The following is an 18,356-nucleotide window of genomic DNA, read 5'->3' as shown; positions in this document are numbered from 1 at the left end:
AAATGCCCAGGACTTCCTAAGCTAATGGGAGCTGGTCCTCCAGACTGAAAGCCTGTTTCCATTCAGTGGCTCCCAAGGCCTTATGTTCAGCAGGCCCAGATTTTTCTCAGCTCAACGGAGCAATGCTTGTTGACAGACACACCTGCTTTACATTTGAATGGTTCCGATGCAGCAGTTTTTCACTGGAAGCTTACAGATTATAGTCACAACCCATTGCCTCCCATTGGTAATGAATGATTTAAGAGCGGTGCTGTCCCATACAGTGACCAGCGGCCACATTAAGGACTTGCAATGTGACTAAGTCCCAGCTGACATGTGCTGGAGGAGTACAATACACACCCGGTTTCAAAGACTCAGGACACACCTGAAAATGTTGCATAACTCAGTGACGTTTTATATCGATTACATGTTGACGTGATAATGTTTTGGAAAGAGTGAATCAGATAAAGTATATTATTAAAATTAGTTTCACCTGTTTCTTTTAATCCTTTTTAAGGAGGCTCGTAAAAAATTTAAAGTCACTTATGTGCATTATAACGGATAGCACAGTGTTAATGGTTTCATTTCAAGTGTGTAAAGAGTCATCAGCTCCATTTCCCACACCCTGTCAAAAATCTTCTTTTGGTCTAATTTTGAAGTCCTTTTAGTGAAACACCAAGTTTTTTTTTGTTGCCAGAATTAGTGACAACTTTCAAAATCCAGTGGCTTTTAAAATGGGCAATGACTACTCAGTAGATGTGCACTAGGAAACCAGGAAAGAAACATTGGTCAAAGGGACAGTCCCACAAAGATGTTTCCAGTCAAACATTACATTTTCTTCACCAACCTCTTTCCACTTCTCCACCTGCCATCACCCCAACAATGCACAAAATGGAGGTTTGTCTGAGCCCCACTGCACAGGTCTGACACAAACAAATAATTGTCTAAGAGTTATACCAAAATTTTACATACCAATAGGGCTGGATTCCTTTCAGACATAAAACACTATGGGCAAAAGGAACACGGGAATTAGTAAAGAGACTCTAAACCTGGAGGCAATGGAAGGACATGATATCCATGAAATCCTGCAAGTATCCAGCCATTCACAGCCATCTCTCTCTGAGGAGACAGTGTCAGCACCTAAGAAAGGTCAGATTCCAAAATTTCTGCCTAGATAAATTCATTTTAATGATCTTTACATATTATCACTCCGTCAAGCTCAGAGGTACATGAGAAAGAGCCTATGAAGAAGTTGAACCAGAAGGATACTGTATTCAAGAACAAAGATGCAGATTTGGGGAAAGTGAGGGATTAAGTGAAAGTCTGCTAACTGAAAAGTGAGACCTTGGAAGTTCCCAGCCCTGTACTCCAGGAAGTCAAGGGAAGCTTATAAATACCACCAACCTGGAGATCAGAGGATCTTCTCTGGAGAAACTGAACCATCACAGAATAAAGATATCCAGAAATTGCCTTTTTTAGGGTCGCTGTGAAAAAGCCAGATGGCCATACAATTGCCCCACAGTAAAGCCCACCAACCAACAAGCTCCATTCAAACACACAGTGTAGCTTAAGCTGAATTACAATATCCAAGGATGACAGCCTTTTAAGGAAAGCCTCTGGTATGAAAGGGAAAAATCAAAATTAAATATGAAGCCAAAAGTTAGAGGAAAAAGAGAGGATACAAAAAAACAGAATAAAACTTTAAATCCAGAAAGAGAGAATAGAAAAAGAAAATACTGGAAAGGAAATTATATATTAAAAACTAATAATAATATAAGAAAACTTATCAGAACTGAAGGACATGAGTTTTCAGATTGTAAAGGTCTAAGGACTGAATGAAAAAGAGCTATGTATCAAGGCCCATCACAAAATTAAGGGTCTTCAATGCTAAATAGAGGCACTCTAAATCTTCCAGAGAGAAAGCATGTCACATATAAGAATTGGAGGTCAGAATGACATCAGATGTCTCAATCACAGCATTTAAAAATAAAAGACAATAAAGCAAGTTCAAAATTTTGATGGAAAATTATTTTCAACCAGGAATTCTATACTCACGCAAATTAGTATCTTAATATGAGGATAAACTAAGGACATTTCAGACATGTTGTCTCAAAAATTTACTTTTGATGCTTCTCAGAAGCTACTAAAGGAAATGCTTCATTAGAATGAGAGAGTAAACCAAGAAAAGAAGAAGACATGGGGTCCAGGAAACAGGGGAACAGGGAGAGAAGAGAAAGAGAGAAGAGAGGACTCTGAAAGAAATATCCCTGGGAGGAAAATGGATTGGATGGACGGACTATGTATCAAGTTTGACAAAGTGGGGCATTGTACTGAGAAATGTCTTACAGAGCTATTTGAGGTATGGGAAGAGGTGTGGGAAGACCTAGCTAGTAAACAAATGAAATGAACAAACAGAAAAAGAGACACTTAATAACTCCAGATAAAGCAAGTTTGTAAAGGAAAGTTGTGTGTGTGTACTATAATTGGGATTTACCTGCATCTAGTAGATAAGGGGATAAAAGAATGAAGGGTCTAAGAGAGACAGAATCCCATTTATTATAACAATGTCTAATATCATTATCCTTGATTCTGGGAAGGAGAATTAAGGGAGAAGGAAGCATGAGTAACTAGGCAGGAGGTGATGTCACTTGCTGAGACAGAGAGCAATGGAAAATAAGCAGATATGGGGAATGCGGAAGCACTAGTTTGTCTGCTTAATTTTGGACATGTTGCATTTGAGGTGCTTATAGGTCATGCAGGTGGAGATGTTGAGCAGGAAGGGATATACTGGATATACTGGTCTGGAGCTCAGAAGAGAGGACCAGGCTGAGGACATCTAACTGAAGGTGGTATGGGTATGTAGATGGTAAATGACACTGCTGACGTTACCTGGGTAGGGGATGTAAGGTGAGAAGAAAATAGGGTCCAGGAACAATTCCTGAAGAATGACACAACTTCAGGGTGAGAGAAGGGGAATGCATCTGGCAAAGGAGATTGGGAAGGGAGGTAGGAGAGGTAGAGAGTGTGAGAGTGTGGCTTCTTCATGGAAACCAGAAGACTTCCGGACCTAATATGAGGGTAGACCCCACTCCCCATAATATGTTCTTTTCTAGTTGTACTTTCCTTCCTGTACTATAATGAGATGAAAATTTATGCAATCTTTTCATTTGTTCATCGAATAAATATTAAATGAGCACCTACTATGTGCCAAAACTGTTCTAGGATGTAGATACAGCAGGTACAAAACAGACAAGGCCTGTGTTTTCATGAAGTTTATCTTCTAGGGGGGATTAACTGGTGGAGATAATAAGGAAGGAGGAGAGGAAGGGAGTGGTCAATGGTGTGAAATGCTTGTAAGGAGTCAAGAACAACGAGGACTGAAGAGCAGCCACAGGGTTTAACCACATGGAGCTGAGTTCACAGGAAACATTAGTGTGGGGGACAGAAACCAGACCAGAAGGGCTAAGGAACAAATGATGAACCCATCAAGAGAGGAAATGTGGACAACTCCTGAGGGAAGAATGAGCAAGAAGGGTGGGAATAGAACAGTGCCTGCATGTATCTTCTTACAGGGAAGACTTCAGTCAGGAGTGATTGCTACATGTTTGACAGATGACAGGAAGGATCCAGTTTTGAGAATAAGATTGAAAAAGTAGAAAAAAATAAGGGCAGATGCTGAGTAACATGAAATTTCTTAGAAAAGGGGTGGAGGGAGGGACCAGAATGCATTTAGAGATTTGCCTTTGAAAGCAGAAGGGACTTCTTCCACCATATTAGAGTGGCAGAGATTTGAGGAAAATGGTGAAATTCAAATAGCAGTGACAGAAAGTGTGTTTGGAGATGTGAAACATGTGCATGTTTTATTCCCTGACCTTGAGGGAGGGGCATTCATTGTCTCAGGAGGAACAAAAGAGGAAGAGAATGAGAAAGGCAGGTGGAAGTCAACAAGAGCATTCAAGCAAAGGCACTGGAAGGAGAGGAGGCTGAGGGCCAGAGATGGGACGCTTGAATCACTGAATTTAAAAGATTTGTGCGCAGGGATGGGTGAGCTGGAGTCTAGGGAAAGATCATTGGAAATGAAGTTCAGGAAGTGCGTGGCAGAAGAACTGAATGATCCTCCAGGGTGGTGCTCGTGTGGCCAGGAGGATGGGAGGAGATGGAGTGGAGAGGAGGGCGGGGCCAGGGTCCTCAGTGCCAACGCCTTTAGGTGACTGGCCTGGTTCCTGAGAAGTGAGACTCCACTCAGGGACTAAAAGGGGAAGAGGTGAATCCCTGAACAAAAATCTTGGCAGTCAGAAGAAGGTGTAATGCATCCTGGGAGGAAATCCCCAAATGTTGGCCATGGGTTATTGACTGTGGTCCTAGGTAGACGCTCTGTGTGAGACCAGCCTGCCTCATGGGACCAGCCCTGGAGTTGAGCCCTGGGACTTGTTGTTCCCTTCTACCGTAAAGCCCCACGGTTTTCACTTACATGGTACTTCACAGTTTAAACAGTTCACCCAGAGGCCTGGGTGTTGTGTCAACAGTGGCTTCTGTCTTTAGACAAAAGCCGCAGGTCTCAAGCAGTGTTTGGGGCAGGTCAGGCTTGTGTTCCCTTAAGCTGCAGGTAGAGGGATGCAGCCCTGACATTTAGAACAGTGTTTCTGAATAGTGCTGTAGCTTATACCAGAATCACCCGGAGGCATGTGACAACGTGGATCGCTAGGTCCCGCCCGCACCCAGAATTTCTGTTTCAGAGAGTCAGGGGTGGGGTAGGAGAATTTGCATGCCTAACAGGTTCCCAGACGCTGCTGCTGATCTGGGGACCATATTCTGAGAACCACTGGTGTTGAGCACTGTTTCTAAATTCTGGCTGCACTTTGGAATCACCTGGGGAAATTAAAAAACTCATGTGGTCTGGAGTGAGGCTTGAAAATCAGGAATTTTCAAAGCTCCCCGGATGATTACAAGGTACAGTGAGTGTTGAGAGCCCCCGGTTTAGAGTATGGGCCCTGCCTGAGAAAAGCACATGGGACAATTGATTTCTTCCACTCTTCAAGCAGCCATAGATAATTACTTAAGCTATTTGGACATTCACTTTCCAAGAGATAGTTCATATAATGAACTACCATATCTGGGATTTATTTCCTTATTTGACTTTGTGATTTTTTTTTTTTTCCAGATCATCATAGAGTGTGCTTTTCTAGTGCAGAGGGGATTGTGATATTTGTTTATCTGATAAAGATGAATCTGCAAATTAAAGGGACATTGGAAAATGTGGTATATTTCATTTCATTAATGGAAGTGACATGGCTCATTAAGTCCCACCAGTAAGTTTCCACTTGAAAACTGTGTAACTTCCTGGTCAGGCTTGTGGGGCTTTGTGTCCTTGAAAAACACATTTCACTCCAAGAATTTATAATTTGGAACCCACAGAACTTGCTTCTAGGTTGTCTGCTTTAAGGAGCTAATAGCAACCGGGACAAAAGTGCTATGCAGTGGTTTTTGCACTCAGGAAGCCATCATTTTTTTTTTTTTTTCCTATTTCTCAGTTGATGTATACTTGGCTAATTAGTGCTCTGCTGTTGACCAGTTATAGCTCCTTCTCTAGGGTCCATGATTCTGGAAGTTTAGAGTTGTGGCCAAGTTATAATGAGGTCCTTCCAGTATTCTTATAATCAAATTACATTAAACAAACTTCAAGGGCTAACTCCAGATTCCTCAGCACTTTTTTTCTTTCTTTCTTTTTTTTTTTTTTTAAAGCCTCCAGTGTAACGTTGTAAAACCTGTTTGCGGTGCTCTTGAGGAGTATGGATTTTGGAGTCTGAATAGCAGGGTTTAGTTCCTAGCTAAAGCACTTTACTTTTAGGATAAATTACATAACTTCCCTGAGTTCTCATTTCCTTATCTGTAAAATGGGAATATTAAATGACCTGGCTTAACTACTTCACAAGTTATTGTATCAAAAGACACCACGCGTGGGAACGCTTTCTGTAAACTGTGAAACAAAGTACAAATGTTAATTGATGGATTTCTACCACAGTGATCACAGAATGTAAAATTCTGGAAAGTGGGTTTTTAGGGACAATTGAGGCTTCAGTGTAAATATTTTCATTTCAATTAGAGTGGAAACAAACACACTCTCCTCCTGTGTTCAGCGATCCTGGGACCAGACCAAATAATTTACCTGCTTGCTCCAGGAAGTATTTGCTCCTGGAAAAGAAGACTGGGAGCCAGTGAAAATGACTTACTTACCAAGCGTTAACAACTCGCCCATCAAGACTCTTTAAGACCCTGTCCTGCCTGTGCCCAACAACCCAAAGCTATTGTGTTGTAAACTCTGCCCAATCCGTTTCCTGCCTTCCAAGGCTTTTATCCCCAAGTCATTTATCCCTCTTAAAATCCTCTAAATATCCCCCCCTTGAGTTTCCCCTTTTGAGACACAGTCTTGTCTGTCAAGGTGATGTTCTCTCTTATTACAATAAAGCTAAGTAAAGCTTAGTTTTTCCTAATTAACAGGTTTTTCTGGTTAAAAAAAAGGAAGTTGACACTATTGTTGAAAATCTCTCTATCTGTATATATGTATGTCTATATATATATGTATATCTCTCTCTCTCTCTATATATATATATGTAGTATTCCAACTTTCTTCCATAGCAGGGATGGCTTAGTATGAAGAACATAAAGGAATTTAATCTATTTCCAGATGCTATTCAGTGCCCTAGATGATCTTATAGATGATTGATTTTTCATCTAAATGCATTGTCCGCAAAACAATGATTCCAAACCTCTGGATAGTTGAGCCTTGGTGAAATGAGAGCAGAATGGAGTAGGATTCAAAGCTGGCTGACTCAGAATATCTGGGACTGGAGCCCAGAAATAAGATAATTCAAGTTCCATGGGGCTTCTGCTGCTCAACCAGGGCTGAGATATTTGGTGTAATGTATTATTAATTATGCAGAGTTGAGGTTCTCAAACCCCGATGTACATAAAAAATCTTCTGAGGAGCTTATTAAAAATGCAGATTCCAGAGCCCCATCCCCAGAGATTCTAATTCATAGGAATAGGGTGGAGCCCCAGAATCCATATGCTGATTAAGCATCTATAGTCTTCTATAGCTAATATTTTGAGAAGTGCTGATTGATGTAGGGGAAGTAATATTCTCAGAGCGGCAGGAAACTGTTTATGATTAAAGTCTTTAGATAATAGCAAATAATGAGATACCATTTCCTGAAATAACACTTTTTTTATTCCGGGCTTTATTTTCCTCATCTGCAAAATGGGATTGATAAGATTTATTAACCATAAGACGTGCCCATTTTTCTCTGTGGCAGGACCCTGACTAAAATCTGCATAATGAAAGAACAATTGACAAATTTATTAATTAAGATCCTGTTTTGAACTATATTGTGTTAACATTGCTAAACTTCTTTAAATTCAATGTGTTGCCTTGAATAAAATACCCATTCTCTAGGAATACGTCAAGGTATGTATAGGTTTCTCAAATATATTTGATTTTTGTTCATCTTGGAATTTGAACTTAACCAGTGTTTTCATAAGTTCACAAGTAGCATACAAAGTCTTAAGTTAACAAACAATTGAGCTACTAAAAATGCCAGGTACTATAGGATATGAGTAGAAGAGATGTGACAAGGGTGTAATAATTATAAAATAAGAACCATAACAAATAAACAACAAAAAAGTTATGGGTCCAAAGGAGAGGGGACAATTACAGGAGAAGATGGCACCTTTAAAAAGTGAAAATTATGGTATGTGAATTATATCTCAATAAGTCTTTTATTAAAATGCATATTTGGACCCCAATACCATTTCTGGATATATATCCAAAGGAGTTGAAATCAGGATCTCAAAGAGGTATATGCACTCCCATGTCCATTGCAGCACTATTCACAATAGCTGAGATACAGAAATAACCGAAACGTCCATCAACAAATGAATGGATAAAGAAAATATGGTATGTTCATGCAATGGAATACTATTTAGCCTTGAAAAACAAAAGAAGGAAATCCTATTATATGTGACAACATAAATGAACCCGGAGGATATTATGCTAAGTGATAAAAGCCAGAAGGACAAACACTGTATGATCCCACTTATAAGAGGCATCTAAAATAATCAAATTCATAGAAGTAGAGAATAAAATGGTGGTTGCCAGGGGTTGGGGAAGGGGAAAATGGGGAGTTGTTCAATAAGTATAAAGTTTCAGTTATGGAAGGTGAATAAGTTATAGCAATCTACTGAAAAGCATTGTGCCTATAGTTAAGAATACTGTATTGTGCACTTAAAAATGTGTTGAGGATGGATTTCATGTTGTGTTCTTACAATGACAACAACAATAACAACAACAAAGAGGTACAAGGAAACTATTGGAGATGGTATGTCTATTACCTTGACTGCAACAAGTGTTTCACAAGTGTATGCGTATTAAATTGTATACAATTTATTAAATTGTATACATTAAATTCATTAAGCTGTATACATTAAATACGTGCAGTTTTTGTATATCAATTATACCAAAATAAAACTGTTAAAAATGAATATTTGGGAAAGTATAATAAAATACAACAACCAAGATAGAAGTTTATTTGTTTCCTATATAAAACAAGCCCCAAGATAGTCAATTCAGGACTGATGTGGTGCTCCATGGGGTCAGGGAACCAGGCTCTGTCTTCCTCAGCATGTGGCTTCCATCCATGGTTTAAGATGGCTACTTGAGTTTCAGCCACCACTTCTGCATCCCAGCCAGCAGGAAGGAAGAAGGGGAGGGCAAAAAAGGTATGGGTCTTTTCCCTAAGGTACTTCCCAGAGGTTGCACACATCACATCTTACATCTAATTGGCAGAATTAAGTCACATGGCTCCCTAACTAAAAGGGAGGCTGGGAAATGTAGTCTTTATTCAGAACAGCCCTGTGTCTGGCTAATATTCAGTAGGAAAAGATTGTCTCTTATTAAGAAGGAGGGAGAGGACAAATTGACAATCTCTGACACATGGACATTCTGTAGAGGGCCTTGAATATCATGTTAGAATAGTTTGTACTTAATTTTTCAAGCAATTTGGAGACAGTAGCTTATTTTGAGGCAAAAAGCAACATTATTTTAGGGATATAATCAATCTCTGGCAGTGATGTGTAAGATGGATCGAAATGAGGAAAAACTAGAAGTAGGGAGGCCAATTAGATGATCACATTAGACAAGCAAGAGGTAATGTAATGTGGACAGATTAGGACAGCAGTGGGAGGACTAGGGCAGAGACACTCAACTGAAAGAAAAGAACCAGAGAATTTGACAACTGAATTTATCATGCATATGGGCAAGGAGGTGAGAGAGATTGCCAAAGTTTGATCACGACTTCTCAGAATGGGGGTTCAAAAACTCAAATGTCTACAGGGATCCCAAGGGTCCAATAGATAAGTAATTGAGCAAAATGTACTCCCACCTCCCCAAAAGAAGGCAAGGAAGTAGGTGGGGGTCTTCTGGGTGCCGAGCATCAGGAAAGCAGTTTAGGCCCATGGAGGCATGTAGCTCAGATTCTGAACACGACTGTTAAGTACCCTGTTAAGGAAGTATAAAATACCAGACTGTGACTATGTAATCACTTCTACCCTCAGCCCCTAAGATGGGTATTAATTATATAATAAAGCCAGCATTTTTTTTTTTGGCCACACTGTAGGGCATGCAAGGTCTTAGTTCCCCAACCTGGGATCGAACCCATGCCCCTTGCAGTGGAAGCACAGAGTCTTAACCACTGGACCACCAGGGAAGTCCCCAAAGCCAGCATTTCTAAATGCCCTAAAAATACATAAGAGATAACATTTATGTACAGTTTTGTGGTTTTTAAAGTACTTTTTTAAAAATCCATTTAATTACTCCCTTAAATGTAATTCCCATTTCACGTGTGAGAAGACTGGGAAATAGTCACGTTGGATAACAGTCAACCTGGTGGGAAGGGTTGAGACCAAGATCCTAATCAAGGTCTTCCTACCTCCTAATCCCAAGGTCTCCCACCTTTGCTACGTGAATGAGCAGGAAAATGGACATTTCTAGATTGTGTGTGTGTGTGTGTGTGCGCGCACACTGTGCACTGTGGTTATTGCAAAGAACTGAGAATGCCCCCAAGTGATCTGGGAATCATGATTAACTTGTCATGTTAGAAGAACTGTTCCAGTGTAGATGGGTAGCCAGTGTTCACTGTGATATGAGAGCTGTCTCTCCAGCTGGGACACTGAGCCCTGGTGATGTCTCTAACCTTCCTAAATCACTTGTACATATTCTCTTGGTTGATGTGACAACTGTCTCCTCTTGTTGCTACTGATTTATGCAGGTGCTTGTTGCTACTGATTTTTCATGGTGTTCACTGAACTGGCTGAGACTCTGGATTGGCTCATGGCCAATCTATGTTTTCTTAAACTCTTCCTATCTAAACTCACAAAGAAATAAACCATGCTTTGAGCTTCATTAAGAGAATTAAAACTCTGCTAACCTAGAATAAAATATATCTGGTAAGTATAGAAAAGATGAAGTGTGCTGCAGTTATTGATATCATGAGGAATTTGGGAACAACCCAAATATCTCATAGTAGGGCCTTATGTGTCCTATTTATTTATCGTTATGAGCAAATAATGATAGATCTACCCAATGAAATGTTATTTATTCATTGAAAACTGGTAGTTATAAAGACTACATAGTTGGGCTTCCCTGGTGGCGCAGTGGTTGAGAATCTGCCTGCTACTGCAGGGGACACGGGTTCGAGCCCTGGTCTGGGAAGATCCCACATGCTGCAGAGCAGCTAGGCCCGTGAGCCACAATTACTGAGCCTGCGCGTTTGGAGCCTGTGCTCCGCAACAAGAGAGGCCGCGACAGTGAGAGGCCCGCGCACCGCGATGAAGAGTGGCCCCCGCTCGTCGCAACTAGCGAAAGCCCTCACAGAAACGAAGACCCAACACAGCCAAAAATAAATAAATAAATAAATTTATAAAAAATAAATAAATAAAGACTACATAGCCACACAAAACAATATATTATATAATGAGGGGGGACGAAGCAGTTAAGAAATTGAATGTGCCCTGAAGTTTTTATCATGTGAAGAGGATCAGGATATGCCACCCCACAATATGCCACTTTAGCATAGTATTGCTATGAGCCGAAGGCAATAAAAAGCAGCAATACAGAAAGAGCTCTCTGCCCTTCCTTTATTTGCCTAAAAGCAGGATATAAATTTTGCTTTGTGAAGATGTTCCCCCTCCTCGCTCCTGGACCAGGAGGAGAACAACCATTATCACCGGAGACAGAAAGTCGGCCCTGAGATGGGTCTGCACAAACAAATCTTACTGAAATAACTTATCTTCCATTAGTTTCCCCATATATTTACTTTCTTACAATTTACCACTGCCAGGAGCCCCACCCCCTTTTCCTTTGTCTTGCACTTCCCTACAAATTTATCACCCTTTGTTAAAATGGTATATTTGCCCCAAATTCTAACCACCCCTCGGAGTCACTCACTACTGGGTTCTCCAGCGTGTATGAGCATTGCACACATAAATAAACTCTGTTTTATTTTCCTGTTAATCTGTCCTTTTAATTTGCAGAGCCCCAGACACTAAACATAAGAGGGTAGAGGAGAAACTTTTTCTTCCTCCACACATGTTAAATAAAAAGGAAAATGGCAGAAAGGAAATATACCAGCATGCTAATATTGGTTATGTAACATTCGTAGCACATTCAAACAGAAAAAAGTCTTGTCAAAGCAACATTTTGTGAGGACTGCAAATTAACTGAACACCAGCATCTCTACTGTTACAAACAGATTTGGTTTAGGTGTTGATCAGTAATAATACCTGGAGGGGTACTTTTAGGGCTTGATAAGGAGAACAGAACTTGAGAATGACTGAACCCAGGCTACGAAGCAAGAAATATACACAGTTTTACAAGAGAGTTTACAAAAGCATGATGATGAGTCAGGTTCTGAAGTCAGATTATTTACTATTTGCAAGTTACTTAAACTTTTTGTGCCGCAATTTCCTCTTCTTTAAAATAGAGATAACAGTAACTTCCTGCTGTTGCTGAGGATTAAGTAATACTGCCTGTATATGGTAAGTACTCAGTATAAACTACTAGAAACATTTTGATAATGATTCTCTTTCTTTTCTTGCTAAGAAAATGTTGATAATCCTTAGCCATGTGTAGCAAAAGAATGGCTGTATCAAGTGTTTGGCAACTTGATTGCCCCCCCCTCCCCCGCCCTGTTTGATAACCTGGGTGACATAGCCCTGGAAGTTTCTCTCTCTGGTCTGGGAGATCTGTGGTCTCTCCTTTGCGTGGAAAATTAACTCTATGTGTGGGGTCCAAAATGAAGATGATTTCCACAAGTGGGCAGAAAAACAGACACCATGATATTTCCTATGAGACTCTGTCATATGCTCTTTCCCACTCTGCAGCACACAAGGGTATTACAGCTTTGACACGCACCCTGCATCACGTTAGGCATGAATAGTGGGTGGGATGGAAGGGCTACGGGTGAGTCAAATGCAGGAGGCAGAAAGTGTCAGGGGACAAAATAGAACGATGGACAAGCAGTCATGCCTTGTGACCTTGGGCAAATGGATTCACTCTGACCCTTAGTTCCTCTCCAGGTAAAATGAGGGGACACGGCTGGGTAGATTCCTTCTACCACTAACATTCTATGAGTCATTGCACCCCTCCCAGCAACCAATTCTTCTGAAAAGACAGAGGAAACACTGCAGGTCCTGATAGGCCTCCACTGACTCATGTTATCCCAGGCAGATTGCAATGTCCCTCAAACCTTTTCTTTACCAGTTAGTCTGAGTAATACTCAAGACTGAATTTAGGCTGGAGTTGGGAACAGAGGACCTGAGCTCCCACTTGTACAGACTGGGCACTCTTCATTTATTGGTTGTCTTCGTTGTCCTGGGCAGTTGCTGCCTCATCTCTGAGAGACTTTCATGCTGTTAACTCTGCCTCTTTCTTTCTCCCAGCACCCTGCGGAATTGTGCTGGCTGATTTCTCCATTTACTTTTCATAAGTTCAGTTTGCTTTTGGCTTTAACTTGGAGTTTTGGTGCTGAAAGAAAGGAGACAGTATTTCCTCCACCCAGAGCTATATTTTCAGGGCACAGCTGCCTAGACCCATGAGAAATAAGAGGAGGGGGAACTCCCTGGTGGCCCAGTTCTTAGGGCCCCACACTTCCAGTGCAGGGGGCCTGGGTTCGCCCCCTGGTCGATTCCACAAGCTACACAGCCAAAAAAAACCAAGAGGTAGCTATGAGATTGAGATCATGGGCAAATCCCACGCGGCTCCCTCCTGGTGGGAGAAGAACCCAGTGAGAATTTAATCTCTGGAAGGTGGAGTCCGAAGAGTTTTGTGGGTGGATGCTGTGTGCTGGTGTCTTATCAGCGATGGGTTGAAGAGAGAGCTCTTTTCTGGGTGATGGGTGGAGCTGCCCATCAGCTGTGTTGCTCAACTCCCAAGTTCCTGTGACTGACTGCCTGCGGTCTGGAAGAGGCCTTAATCTTTGACTGATGGGATGTTGGAACTAGAGGGTCCCCGAGAGCTGTTGGGCAGTGTGACCCTGAAGGCCTGTTTGGTGCTACCCTGGAAAACTGTAACACCAATACTGATGCAGAACTCACTGTGGGAGGCCTTCTAGGTGGATTAGGGACCTTGTCATTTCATATTCATGTTGTGTGATCAGTACACATACACCCACAGACTCGTGTGCAAAGCAGGTGACTGGAGAGTGGATGGCCTTTTTACCAAGGCATTTGAAATATTCTCTCCAGGACAGCAAATAGCAGTCTGGAAATAATAGCTATGTGTACACAGTATTTATTGAGCTCCTATGATATGCCAGGTACTTAATAAGGATTATATCATTTAATGTTCACTGTAATCTCATCAGGATGGGGCCACTTTTATCCACATTTTGTGGATGGGAAAACAGAGGCCTAGAAAATTTAAATAACTTTTCCAAACTCACCAAGCTACTAAGTAGCGAAAACAGAATTTTAATAGAAGTAGTCAGTCTATGGAACCCCTGCACCTGTCAAGAAAACTGAGTTGCTTCCCCACATGTGATCTCTGTCCCAGTGACATGGTTAACACCATTTATTCTACAATAAATTTCGTTCATTATAGATGAAGAATCAGGACTTTTGGAACCTTACTGCCTGGATTCAAATCCTGTTTTGCCATCTATTGATTGTTGTAATGTTGGACGAGTTTCTTAATCTCTGTGCCTTCATTTCCTCACCTATGAAATGGAGATAATAAGAGTGCCAAGTTGATGGGTTGTTGTGAGGATTAAGTGAGAGAACACAGGTAAAGCTCTTGGAACATAATAAGTGCTAGCCCTTCTTATCATATGTTAACTATTTATTTTATGACAAACTGATATACTGATATATTTACGAATTTTCTACTGTATACCAGGTACTAGGTTCTTAGATGTAGGCAGAGGAGAGGGACAGGATCTTGTGGTTAAAGAGATAGGTTATGGGAAGGGGGAGACAGATATTTAAACCACTTATGATATAAACTGTTATAATCCACAGTGGTTCACTAAGAAAGGAGTGACAGGCAGGAGATAAAGCTACAGAGGAAGGTTTGGGGCCATATACAGCAGGACAAGGAAATCTTCTGTGCTAACGGGTTGGGACTTCATCCTGTGTAGGCAACCAAGGAGCTGGGGCATCTTACAAACAGGGGATGGCACAATCATTTAGGAGCTTTACTAACCTCTGTCTGAGCCCTGTTTAACCAGATATGAGCATAAGAAAAGATCCAACAGGAGAGGAGTAGTTCTTACGAAACTTCTCTGCCAGATATTTAAAAATTCTGTTTGGAAGCTGATCTGTAAATTTTATATAAGAAGATTCATTGCACAAAAAAAGGACTTCAAATATTTTATATCCTGATCCCATTTGCAGAGTGCAAATGACTCTCATTGACTTAATATATTTGGTACCCACTAGCAGGTATAAAGCAATGCTGTATAAATAGGAACGTAACCCATGCTGCCAGGGGCTCCTCTTGTCAGGCAAGGATGACAGTGTATTCTCTTAAGAATATTAGATAATGCACGAGGCAGTTCCCTCACTCGGTATGCCAGAGGATGTTTGAGTTGGGGACATAATCTCCAGGGAACAGGAATAATTTTAAGAGTCAAAACTAGGGTTGGCTGGTTTTTACAGCAGTACACCCAACCTGTTTCACCAGTTCCAGTCTGCATGGCTGATTACGTGACTAGCATGACCAGCCAGGTTTTCTTTGCCATGTGTGCCCGGCTCCAGCACAAGGAGCTAAAGGAAGTGGAAAAACCCCAGGTTAACAATGAAATAGCCAAGGATGCGAGCAAGGATTCAGCATAAAATTGTTCATTACAGTGTTGATTATAGTAGTAAGAATGCCCACCAATTAGTAAAGTGTTTAAAAAATATTATAGAACACCTGTAACGCTCACTACTATGATTATTGAAAATGATGACGAGGAAGAGCGGGGAATGATGACCACTCAAGCAGATGGTGCTATATCACAATGTCAAAAAAACCCCCACCAAGCTTCTAAATTGATGGGCACAATAAAATCTTATTTCTGTAAAAGAAAATGAAAGGTTCATATAATAATAACTATTATCTCTAGGTAGTGAGATCATAGGCGATCTATGTTTTACTTTTTTGCTTATGTGTACTATAGTTTTCTAGAATGAACATTGATTAATTTTGTATCTAAAGTTATTTTTTAAAAAACAAACAAACTGGGCTTCCCTGGTGGTGCAGTGGTTGAGAATCTGCCTGCCAATGCAGGGGACACGGGTTCGAGCCCTGGTCTGGGAAGATCCCACATGCCGCGGAGCAACTGGGCCCGTGAGCCACAACTACTGAGCCTGCGCGTCTGGAGCCTGTGCTCCGCAACAAGGGAGGCCACGACAGTGAGAGGCCCGCGCACCGCGATGAAGAGTGGCTCCCGCTTGCCGCAACTAGAGAAAGCCCGTGCACAGAAACGAAGACCCAACACAGCCATAAATAAATAAATAAATAAATAAAATTTAAAAAACAAACAAACAAACATCACCTTCCTATCTCTTCCTGGTTCCTACCTACAGAGGTGGCAGCCATCTCCTATTTGCCTGTCTGGTGGCAGAAACTTAGTCTCCGTCAGTTCGAGGTTCCCCGTTCTCACTGAGATCGAGTCTGAGTTCCAGGAGGCTTACGTTACGTCACAGCTCTGGGAAGGGCCATCTGGCTCTTGATAACCATCTAACTAGGCTGGCCCCTGCTTGGATGTGCAGCCTTCCCTCTCCTGCTCCTCATGTGTGAGGGTATCTCATCCCCATTGCGGACCTCTGGGCCTCTCCAAGTGTGGCTCGTTTTGATGCTCTCAGCTCACTCTGGAGTTCACTCTTTGGTGCATCTCCCTTTATCTGCTTGGGAGCATGAGGGAATTCTAGGAGGCTGCTGTGGGCCATTGACCTAGACACCCCGCATAACCATTTCCCCTCCTTACCTCTGCTTCTGACCAGTGCAGGATAAGTTGGGGTGGCTTATCACCCCTCAGGTTCCAACTGGAAAGTAAGAAGAGACACCTTCTGCACCCGAATCCCTCTAACCTTTTCTGGGGTATCTATCATTCCCTTGGCTTCCACTCCCAGGATGCAGCCCAGGGAAGGCAAGGCATAGGGTACCTCTTCAGGGTCCCAGCTTTTTATACTTTCCCTCCAGTCCTCTCCTCCCATCCACCCGGGGAACATTTTAAAGCTAGTTCTGAGGGTGGGAAAAACTGGCTGTGAGTCATCCCGTATTCTTTGGAATATCTTATCCTGTGCCCTGTGTTCTTTCTTGTTCCCACTGTGGGTTGGGCTTTTAGAACTACAAAGGCTTCTTTTCTCTCTGCTGGGTCATTCCTACCCCAAGGCAAAGTGCACTGAGCCTGAGTGGGAGGAAGGGCCATGGGGAAAATCCTGGGGCCAAGGTGGGGACCCAGTGGTTGATATCTTAAAATATTATTCCACCACAGGGGTTTGATATGTAATGTTTGCTGAAGGCTTTTTTCAAAAAGCTTTTTATGAGTTTCTAAGAACATCACTGCTCCTATTCAGTCTCCCTCATTACATGATGATTAGATTATAAGGCACTGAGTTCAGATGGTCAGTACAATTAATTCCTTTGATCATGTCCATTTATTTAAAGAGCTGAGATAATTTTATCTTTATGTACTCTACAAGTGCTACTTCTGTGTACATTTGAGATTAATTACTATTAACTGAACTACACCATTTTCCTCTTGAATCTCACATAAATGCAATCATATAGTGTGTACCATTGTTGTGTCTGAATTCTTTTGATCAGCTTAATATTTGTGAGATTCACTCATGTTGTTTTGTGGATTTAAAAAAAATTATTGTATAATATTCTATTGTACAAAAGGCCAGAATTTATTTACCTATTCTCTTGTTGATGGATATTTGGGTTGTTCCCAATTCTCGGTTATAATGAGAAAAGCTGCTATGATCATTCTCATCCTTGTCTTCTAGTAGAGAGGCTTCATTCCTCTCGGGTATATGCCTGGAGTGAGATTGCTGGGTCTTAGGATAGTTATATACTGAGCTTTAGTCTATAATGCCAAATAGCTTTCTAGGAGGGGTATGAATTTATACTCTCACCAGCAATGGATGAGAATTCCAGTTGCTTGACATCCTAATCAACAATAATTTGTATCATCAGACTTTGAAGTTAGCCATTCTGATGGCCGTATAACCCATTCTGATGGGTTATATCATTGTGTTTTGATTTGCATTTCCCTGAGGAGTAATGATGTTGAGCACCTTTTCATATGCTTATTAGCTATTTGGATACCCTCCTTTGTGAGATGTCTGTTCAAGTCTTTTGCCCATTTTCTATTCAAGTGTTTGTCTTTTTCTTATTGACTTATAGGAGTTCTTTATACATTTGGATACAAAGCTTTTTTTGGATATGTGCATTGCAGATATTTTCTCCAGAGCTGTGGCCTGCCTTTTCACTCCCTTATGGGTGTCTTACTTTTGATGAGCAGAAGCTCTTAATTGTAATTATGCCCAATTTGCTAATTTCTTATGGTTAGTAATTTTTGTGTCCTGTTCAGTAAATCTTTCCTTAATCCAAGTTCATGAAAAATATTCTCCTGCGTTTCTTCTAGGAGTCTTCACGTATAGATCTGCTAGCAATCTCAAATTAATAATTTGTGTTTGATTTGAGGTAAGAGGCAATGTTCATTTTTTCCACAGGGGTATACAATTGCTATAACACTATTATTAAAAAGATTATTCTTTTGCTATTGTGTTGTTATTGCACATCAAGTAACTGTATATATGTGGGCATATTTCTG

At 41.1% G+C, this 18,356-nt stretch overlaps 1 long non-coding RNA gene across 4 annotated transcripts in view; it reads right to left on the bottom strand.

Moving 5' to 3' along the window:
* LOC132364496 (uncharacterized) overlaps positions 1–16,727 on the bottom strand; it is a 75,021-nt gene extending 58,294 nt beyond the window's left edge. For 3 of the 4 annotated variants that reach the window (XR_009502817.1, XR_009502818.1, XR_009502819.1), the window contains exon 1: positions 16,500–16,727. This is a non-coding gene — a long non-coding RNA (uncharacterized LOC132364496). Of the gene's footprint in view, positions 1–9,261; positions 9,533–16,499 lie in introns of those variants that run through there. The other variant, XR_009502820.1, reaches the window with a different exon arrangement.
* Positions 16,728–18,356: the final 1,629 nt, after the last annotated feature.

Source organism: Balaenoptera ricei, chromosome 4 (genome assembly GCF_028023285.1).
Source record: "Balaenoptera ricei isolate mBalRic1 chromosome 4, mBalRic1.hap2, whole genome shotgun sequence".
NCBI lineage: Eukaryota > Metazoa > Chordata > Mammalia > Artiodactyla > Balaenopteridae > Balaenoptera > Balaenoptera ricei.
The sequence above is the reverse complement of the archived record's forward strand: the minus strand, read 5'-3'. Positions and strand labels throughout refer to the sequence as shown.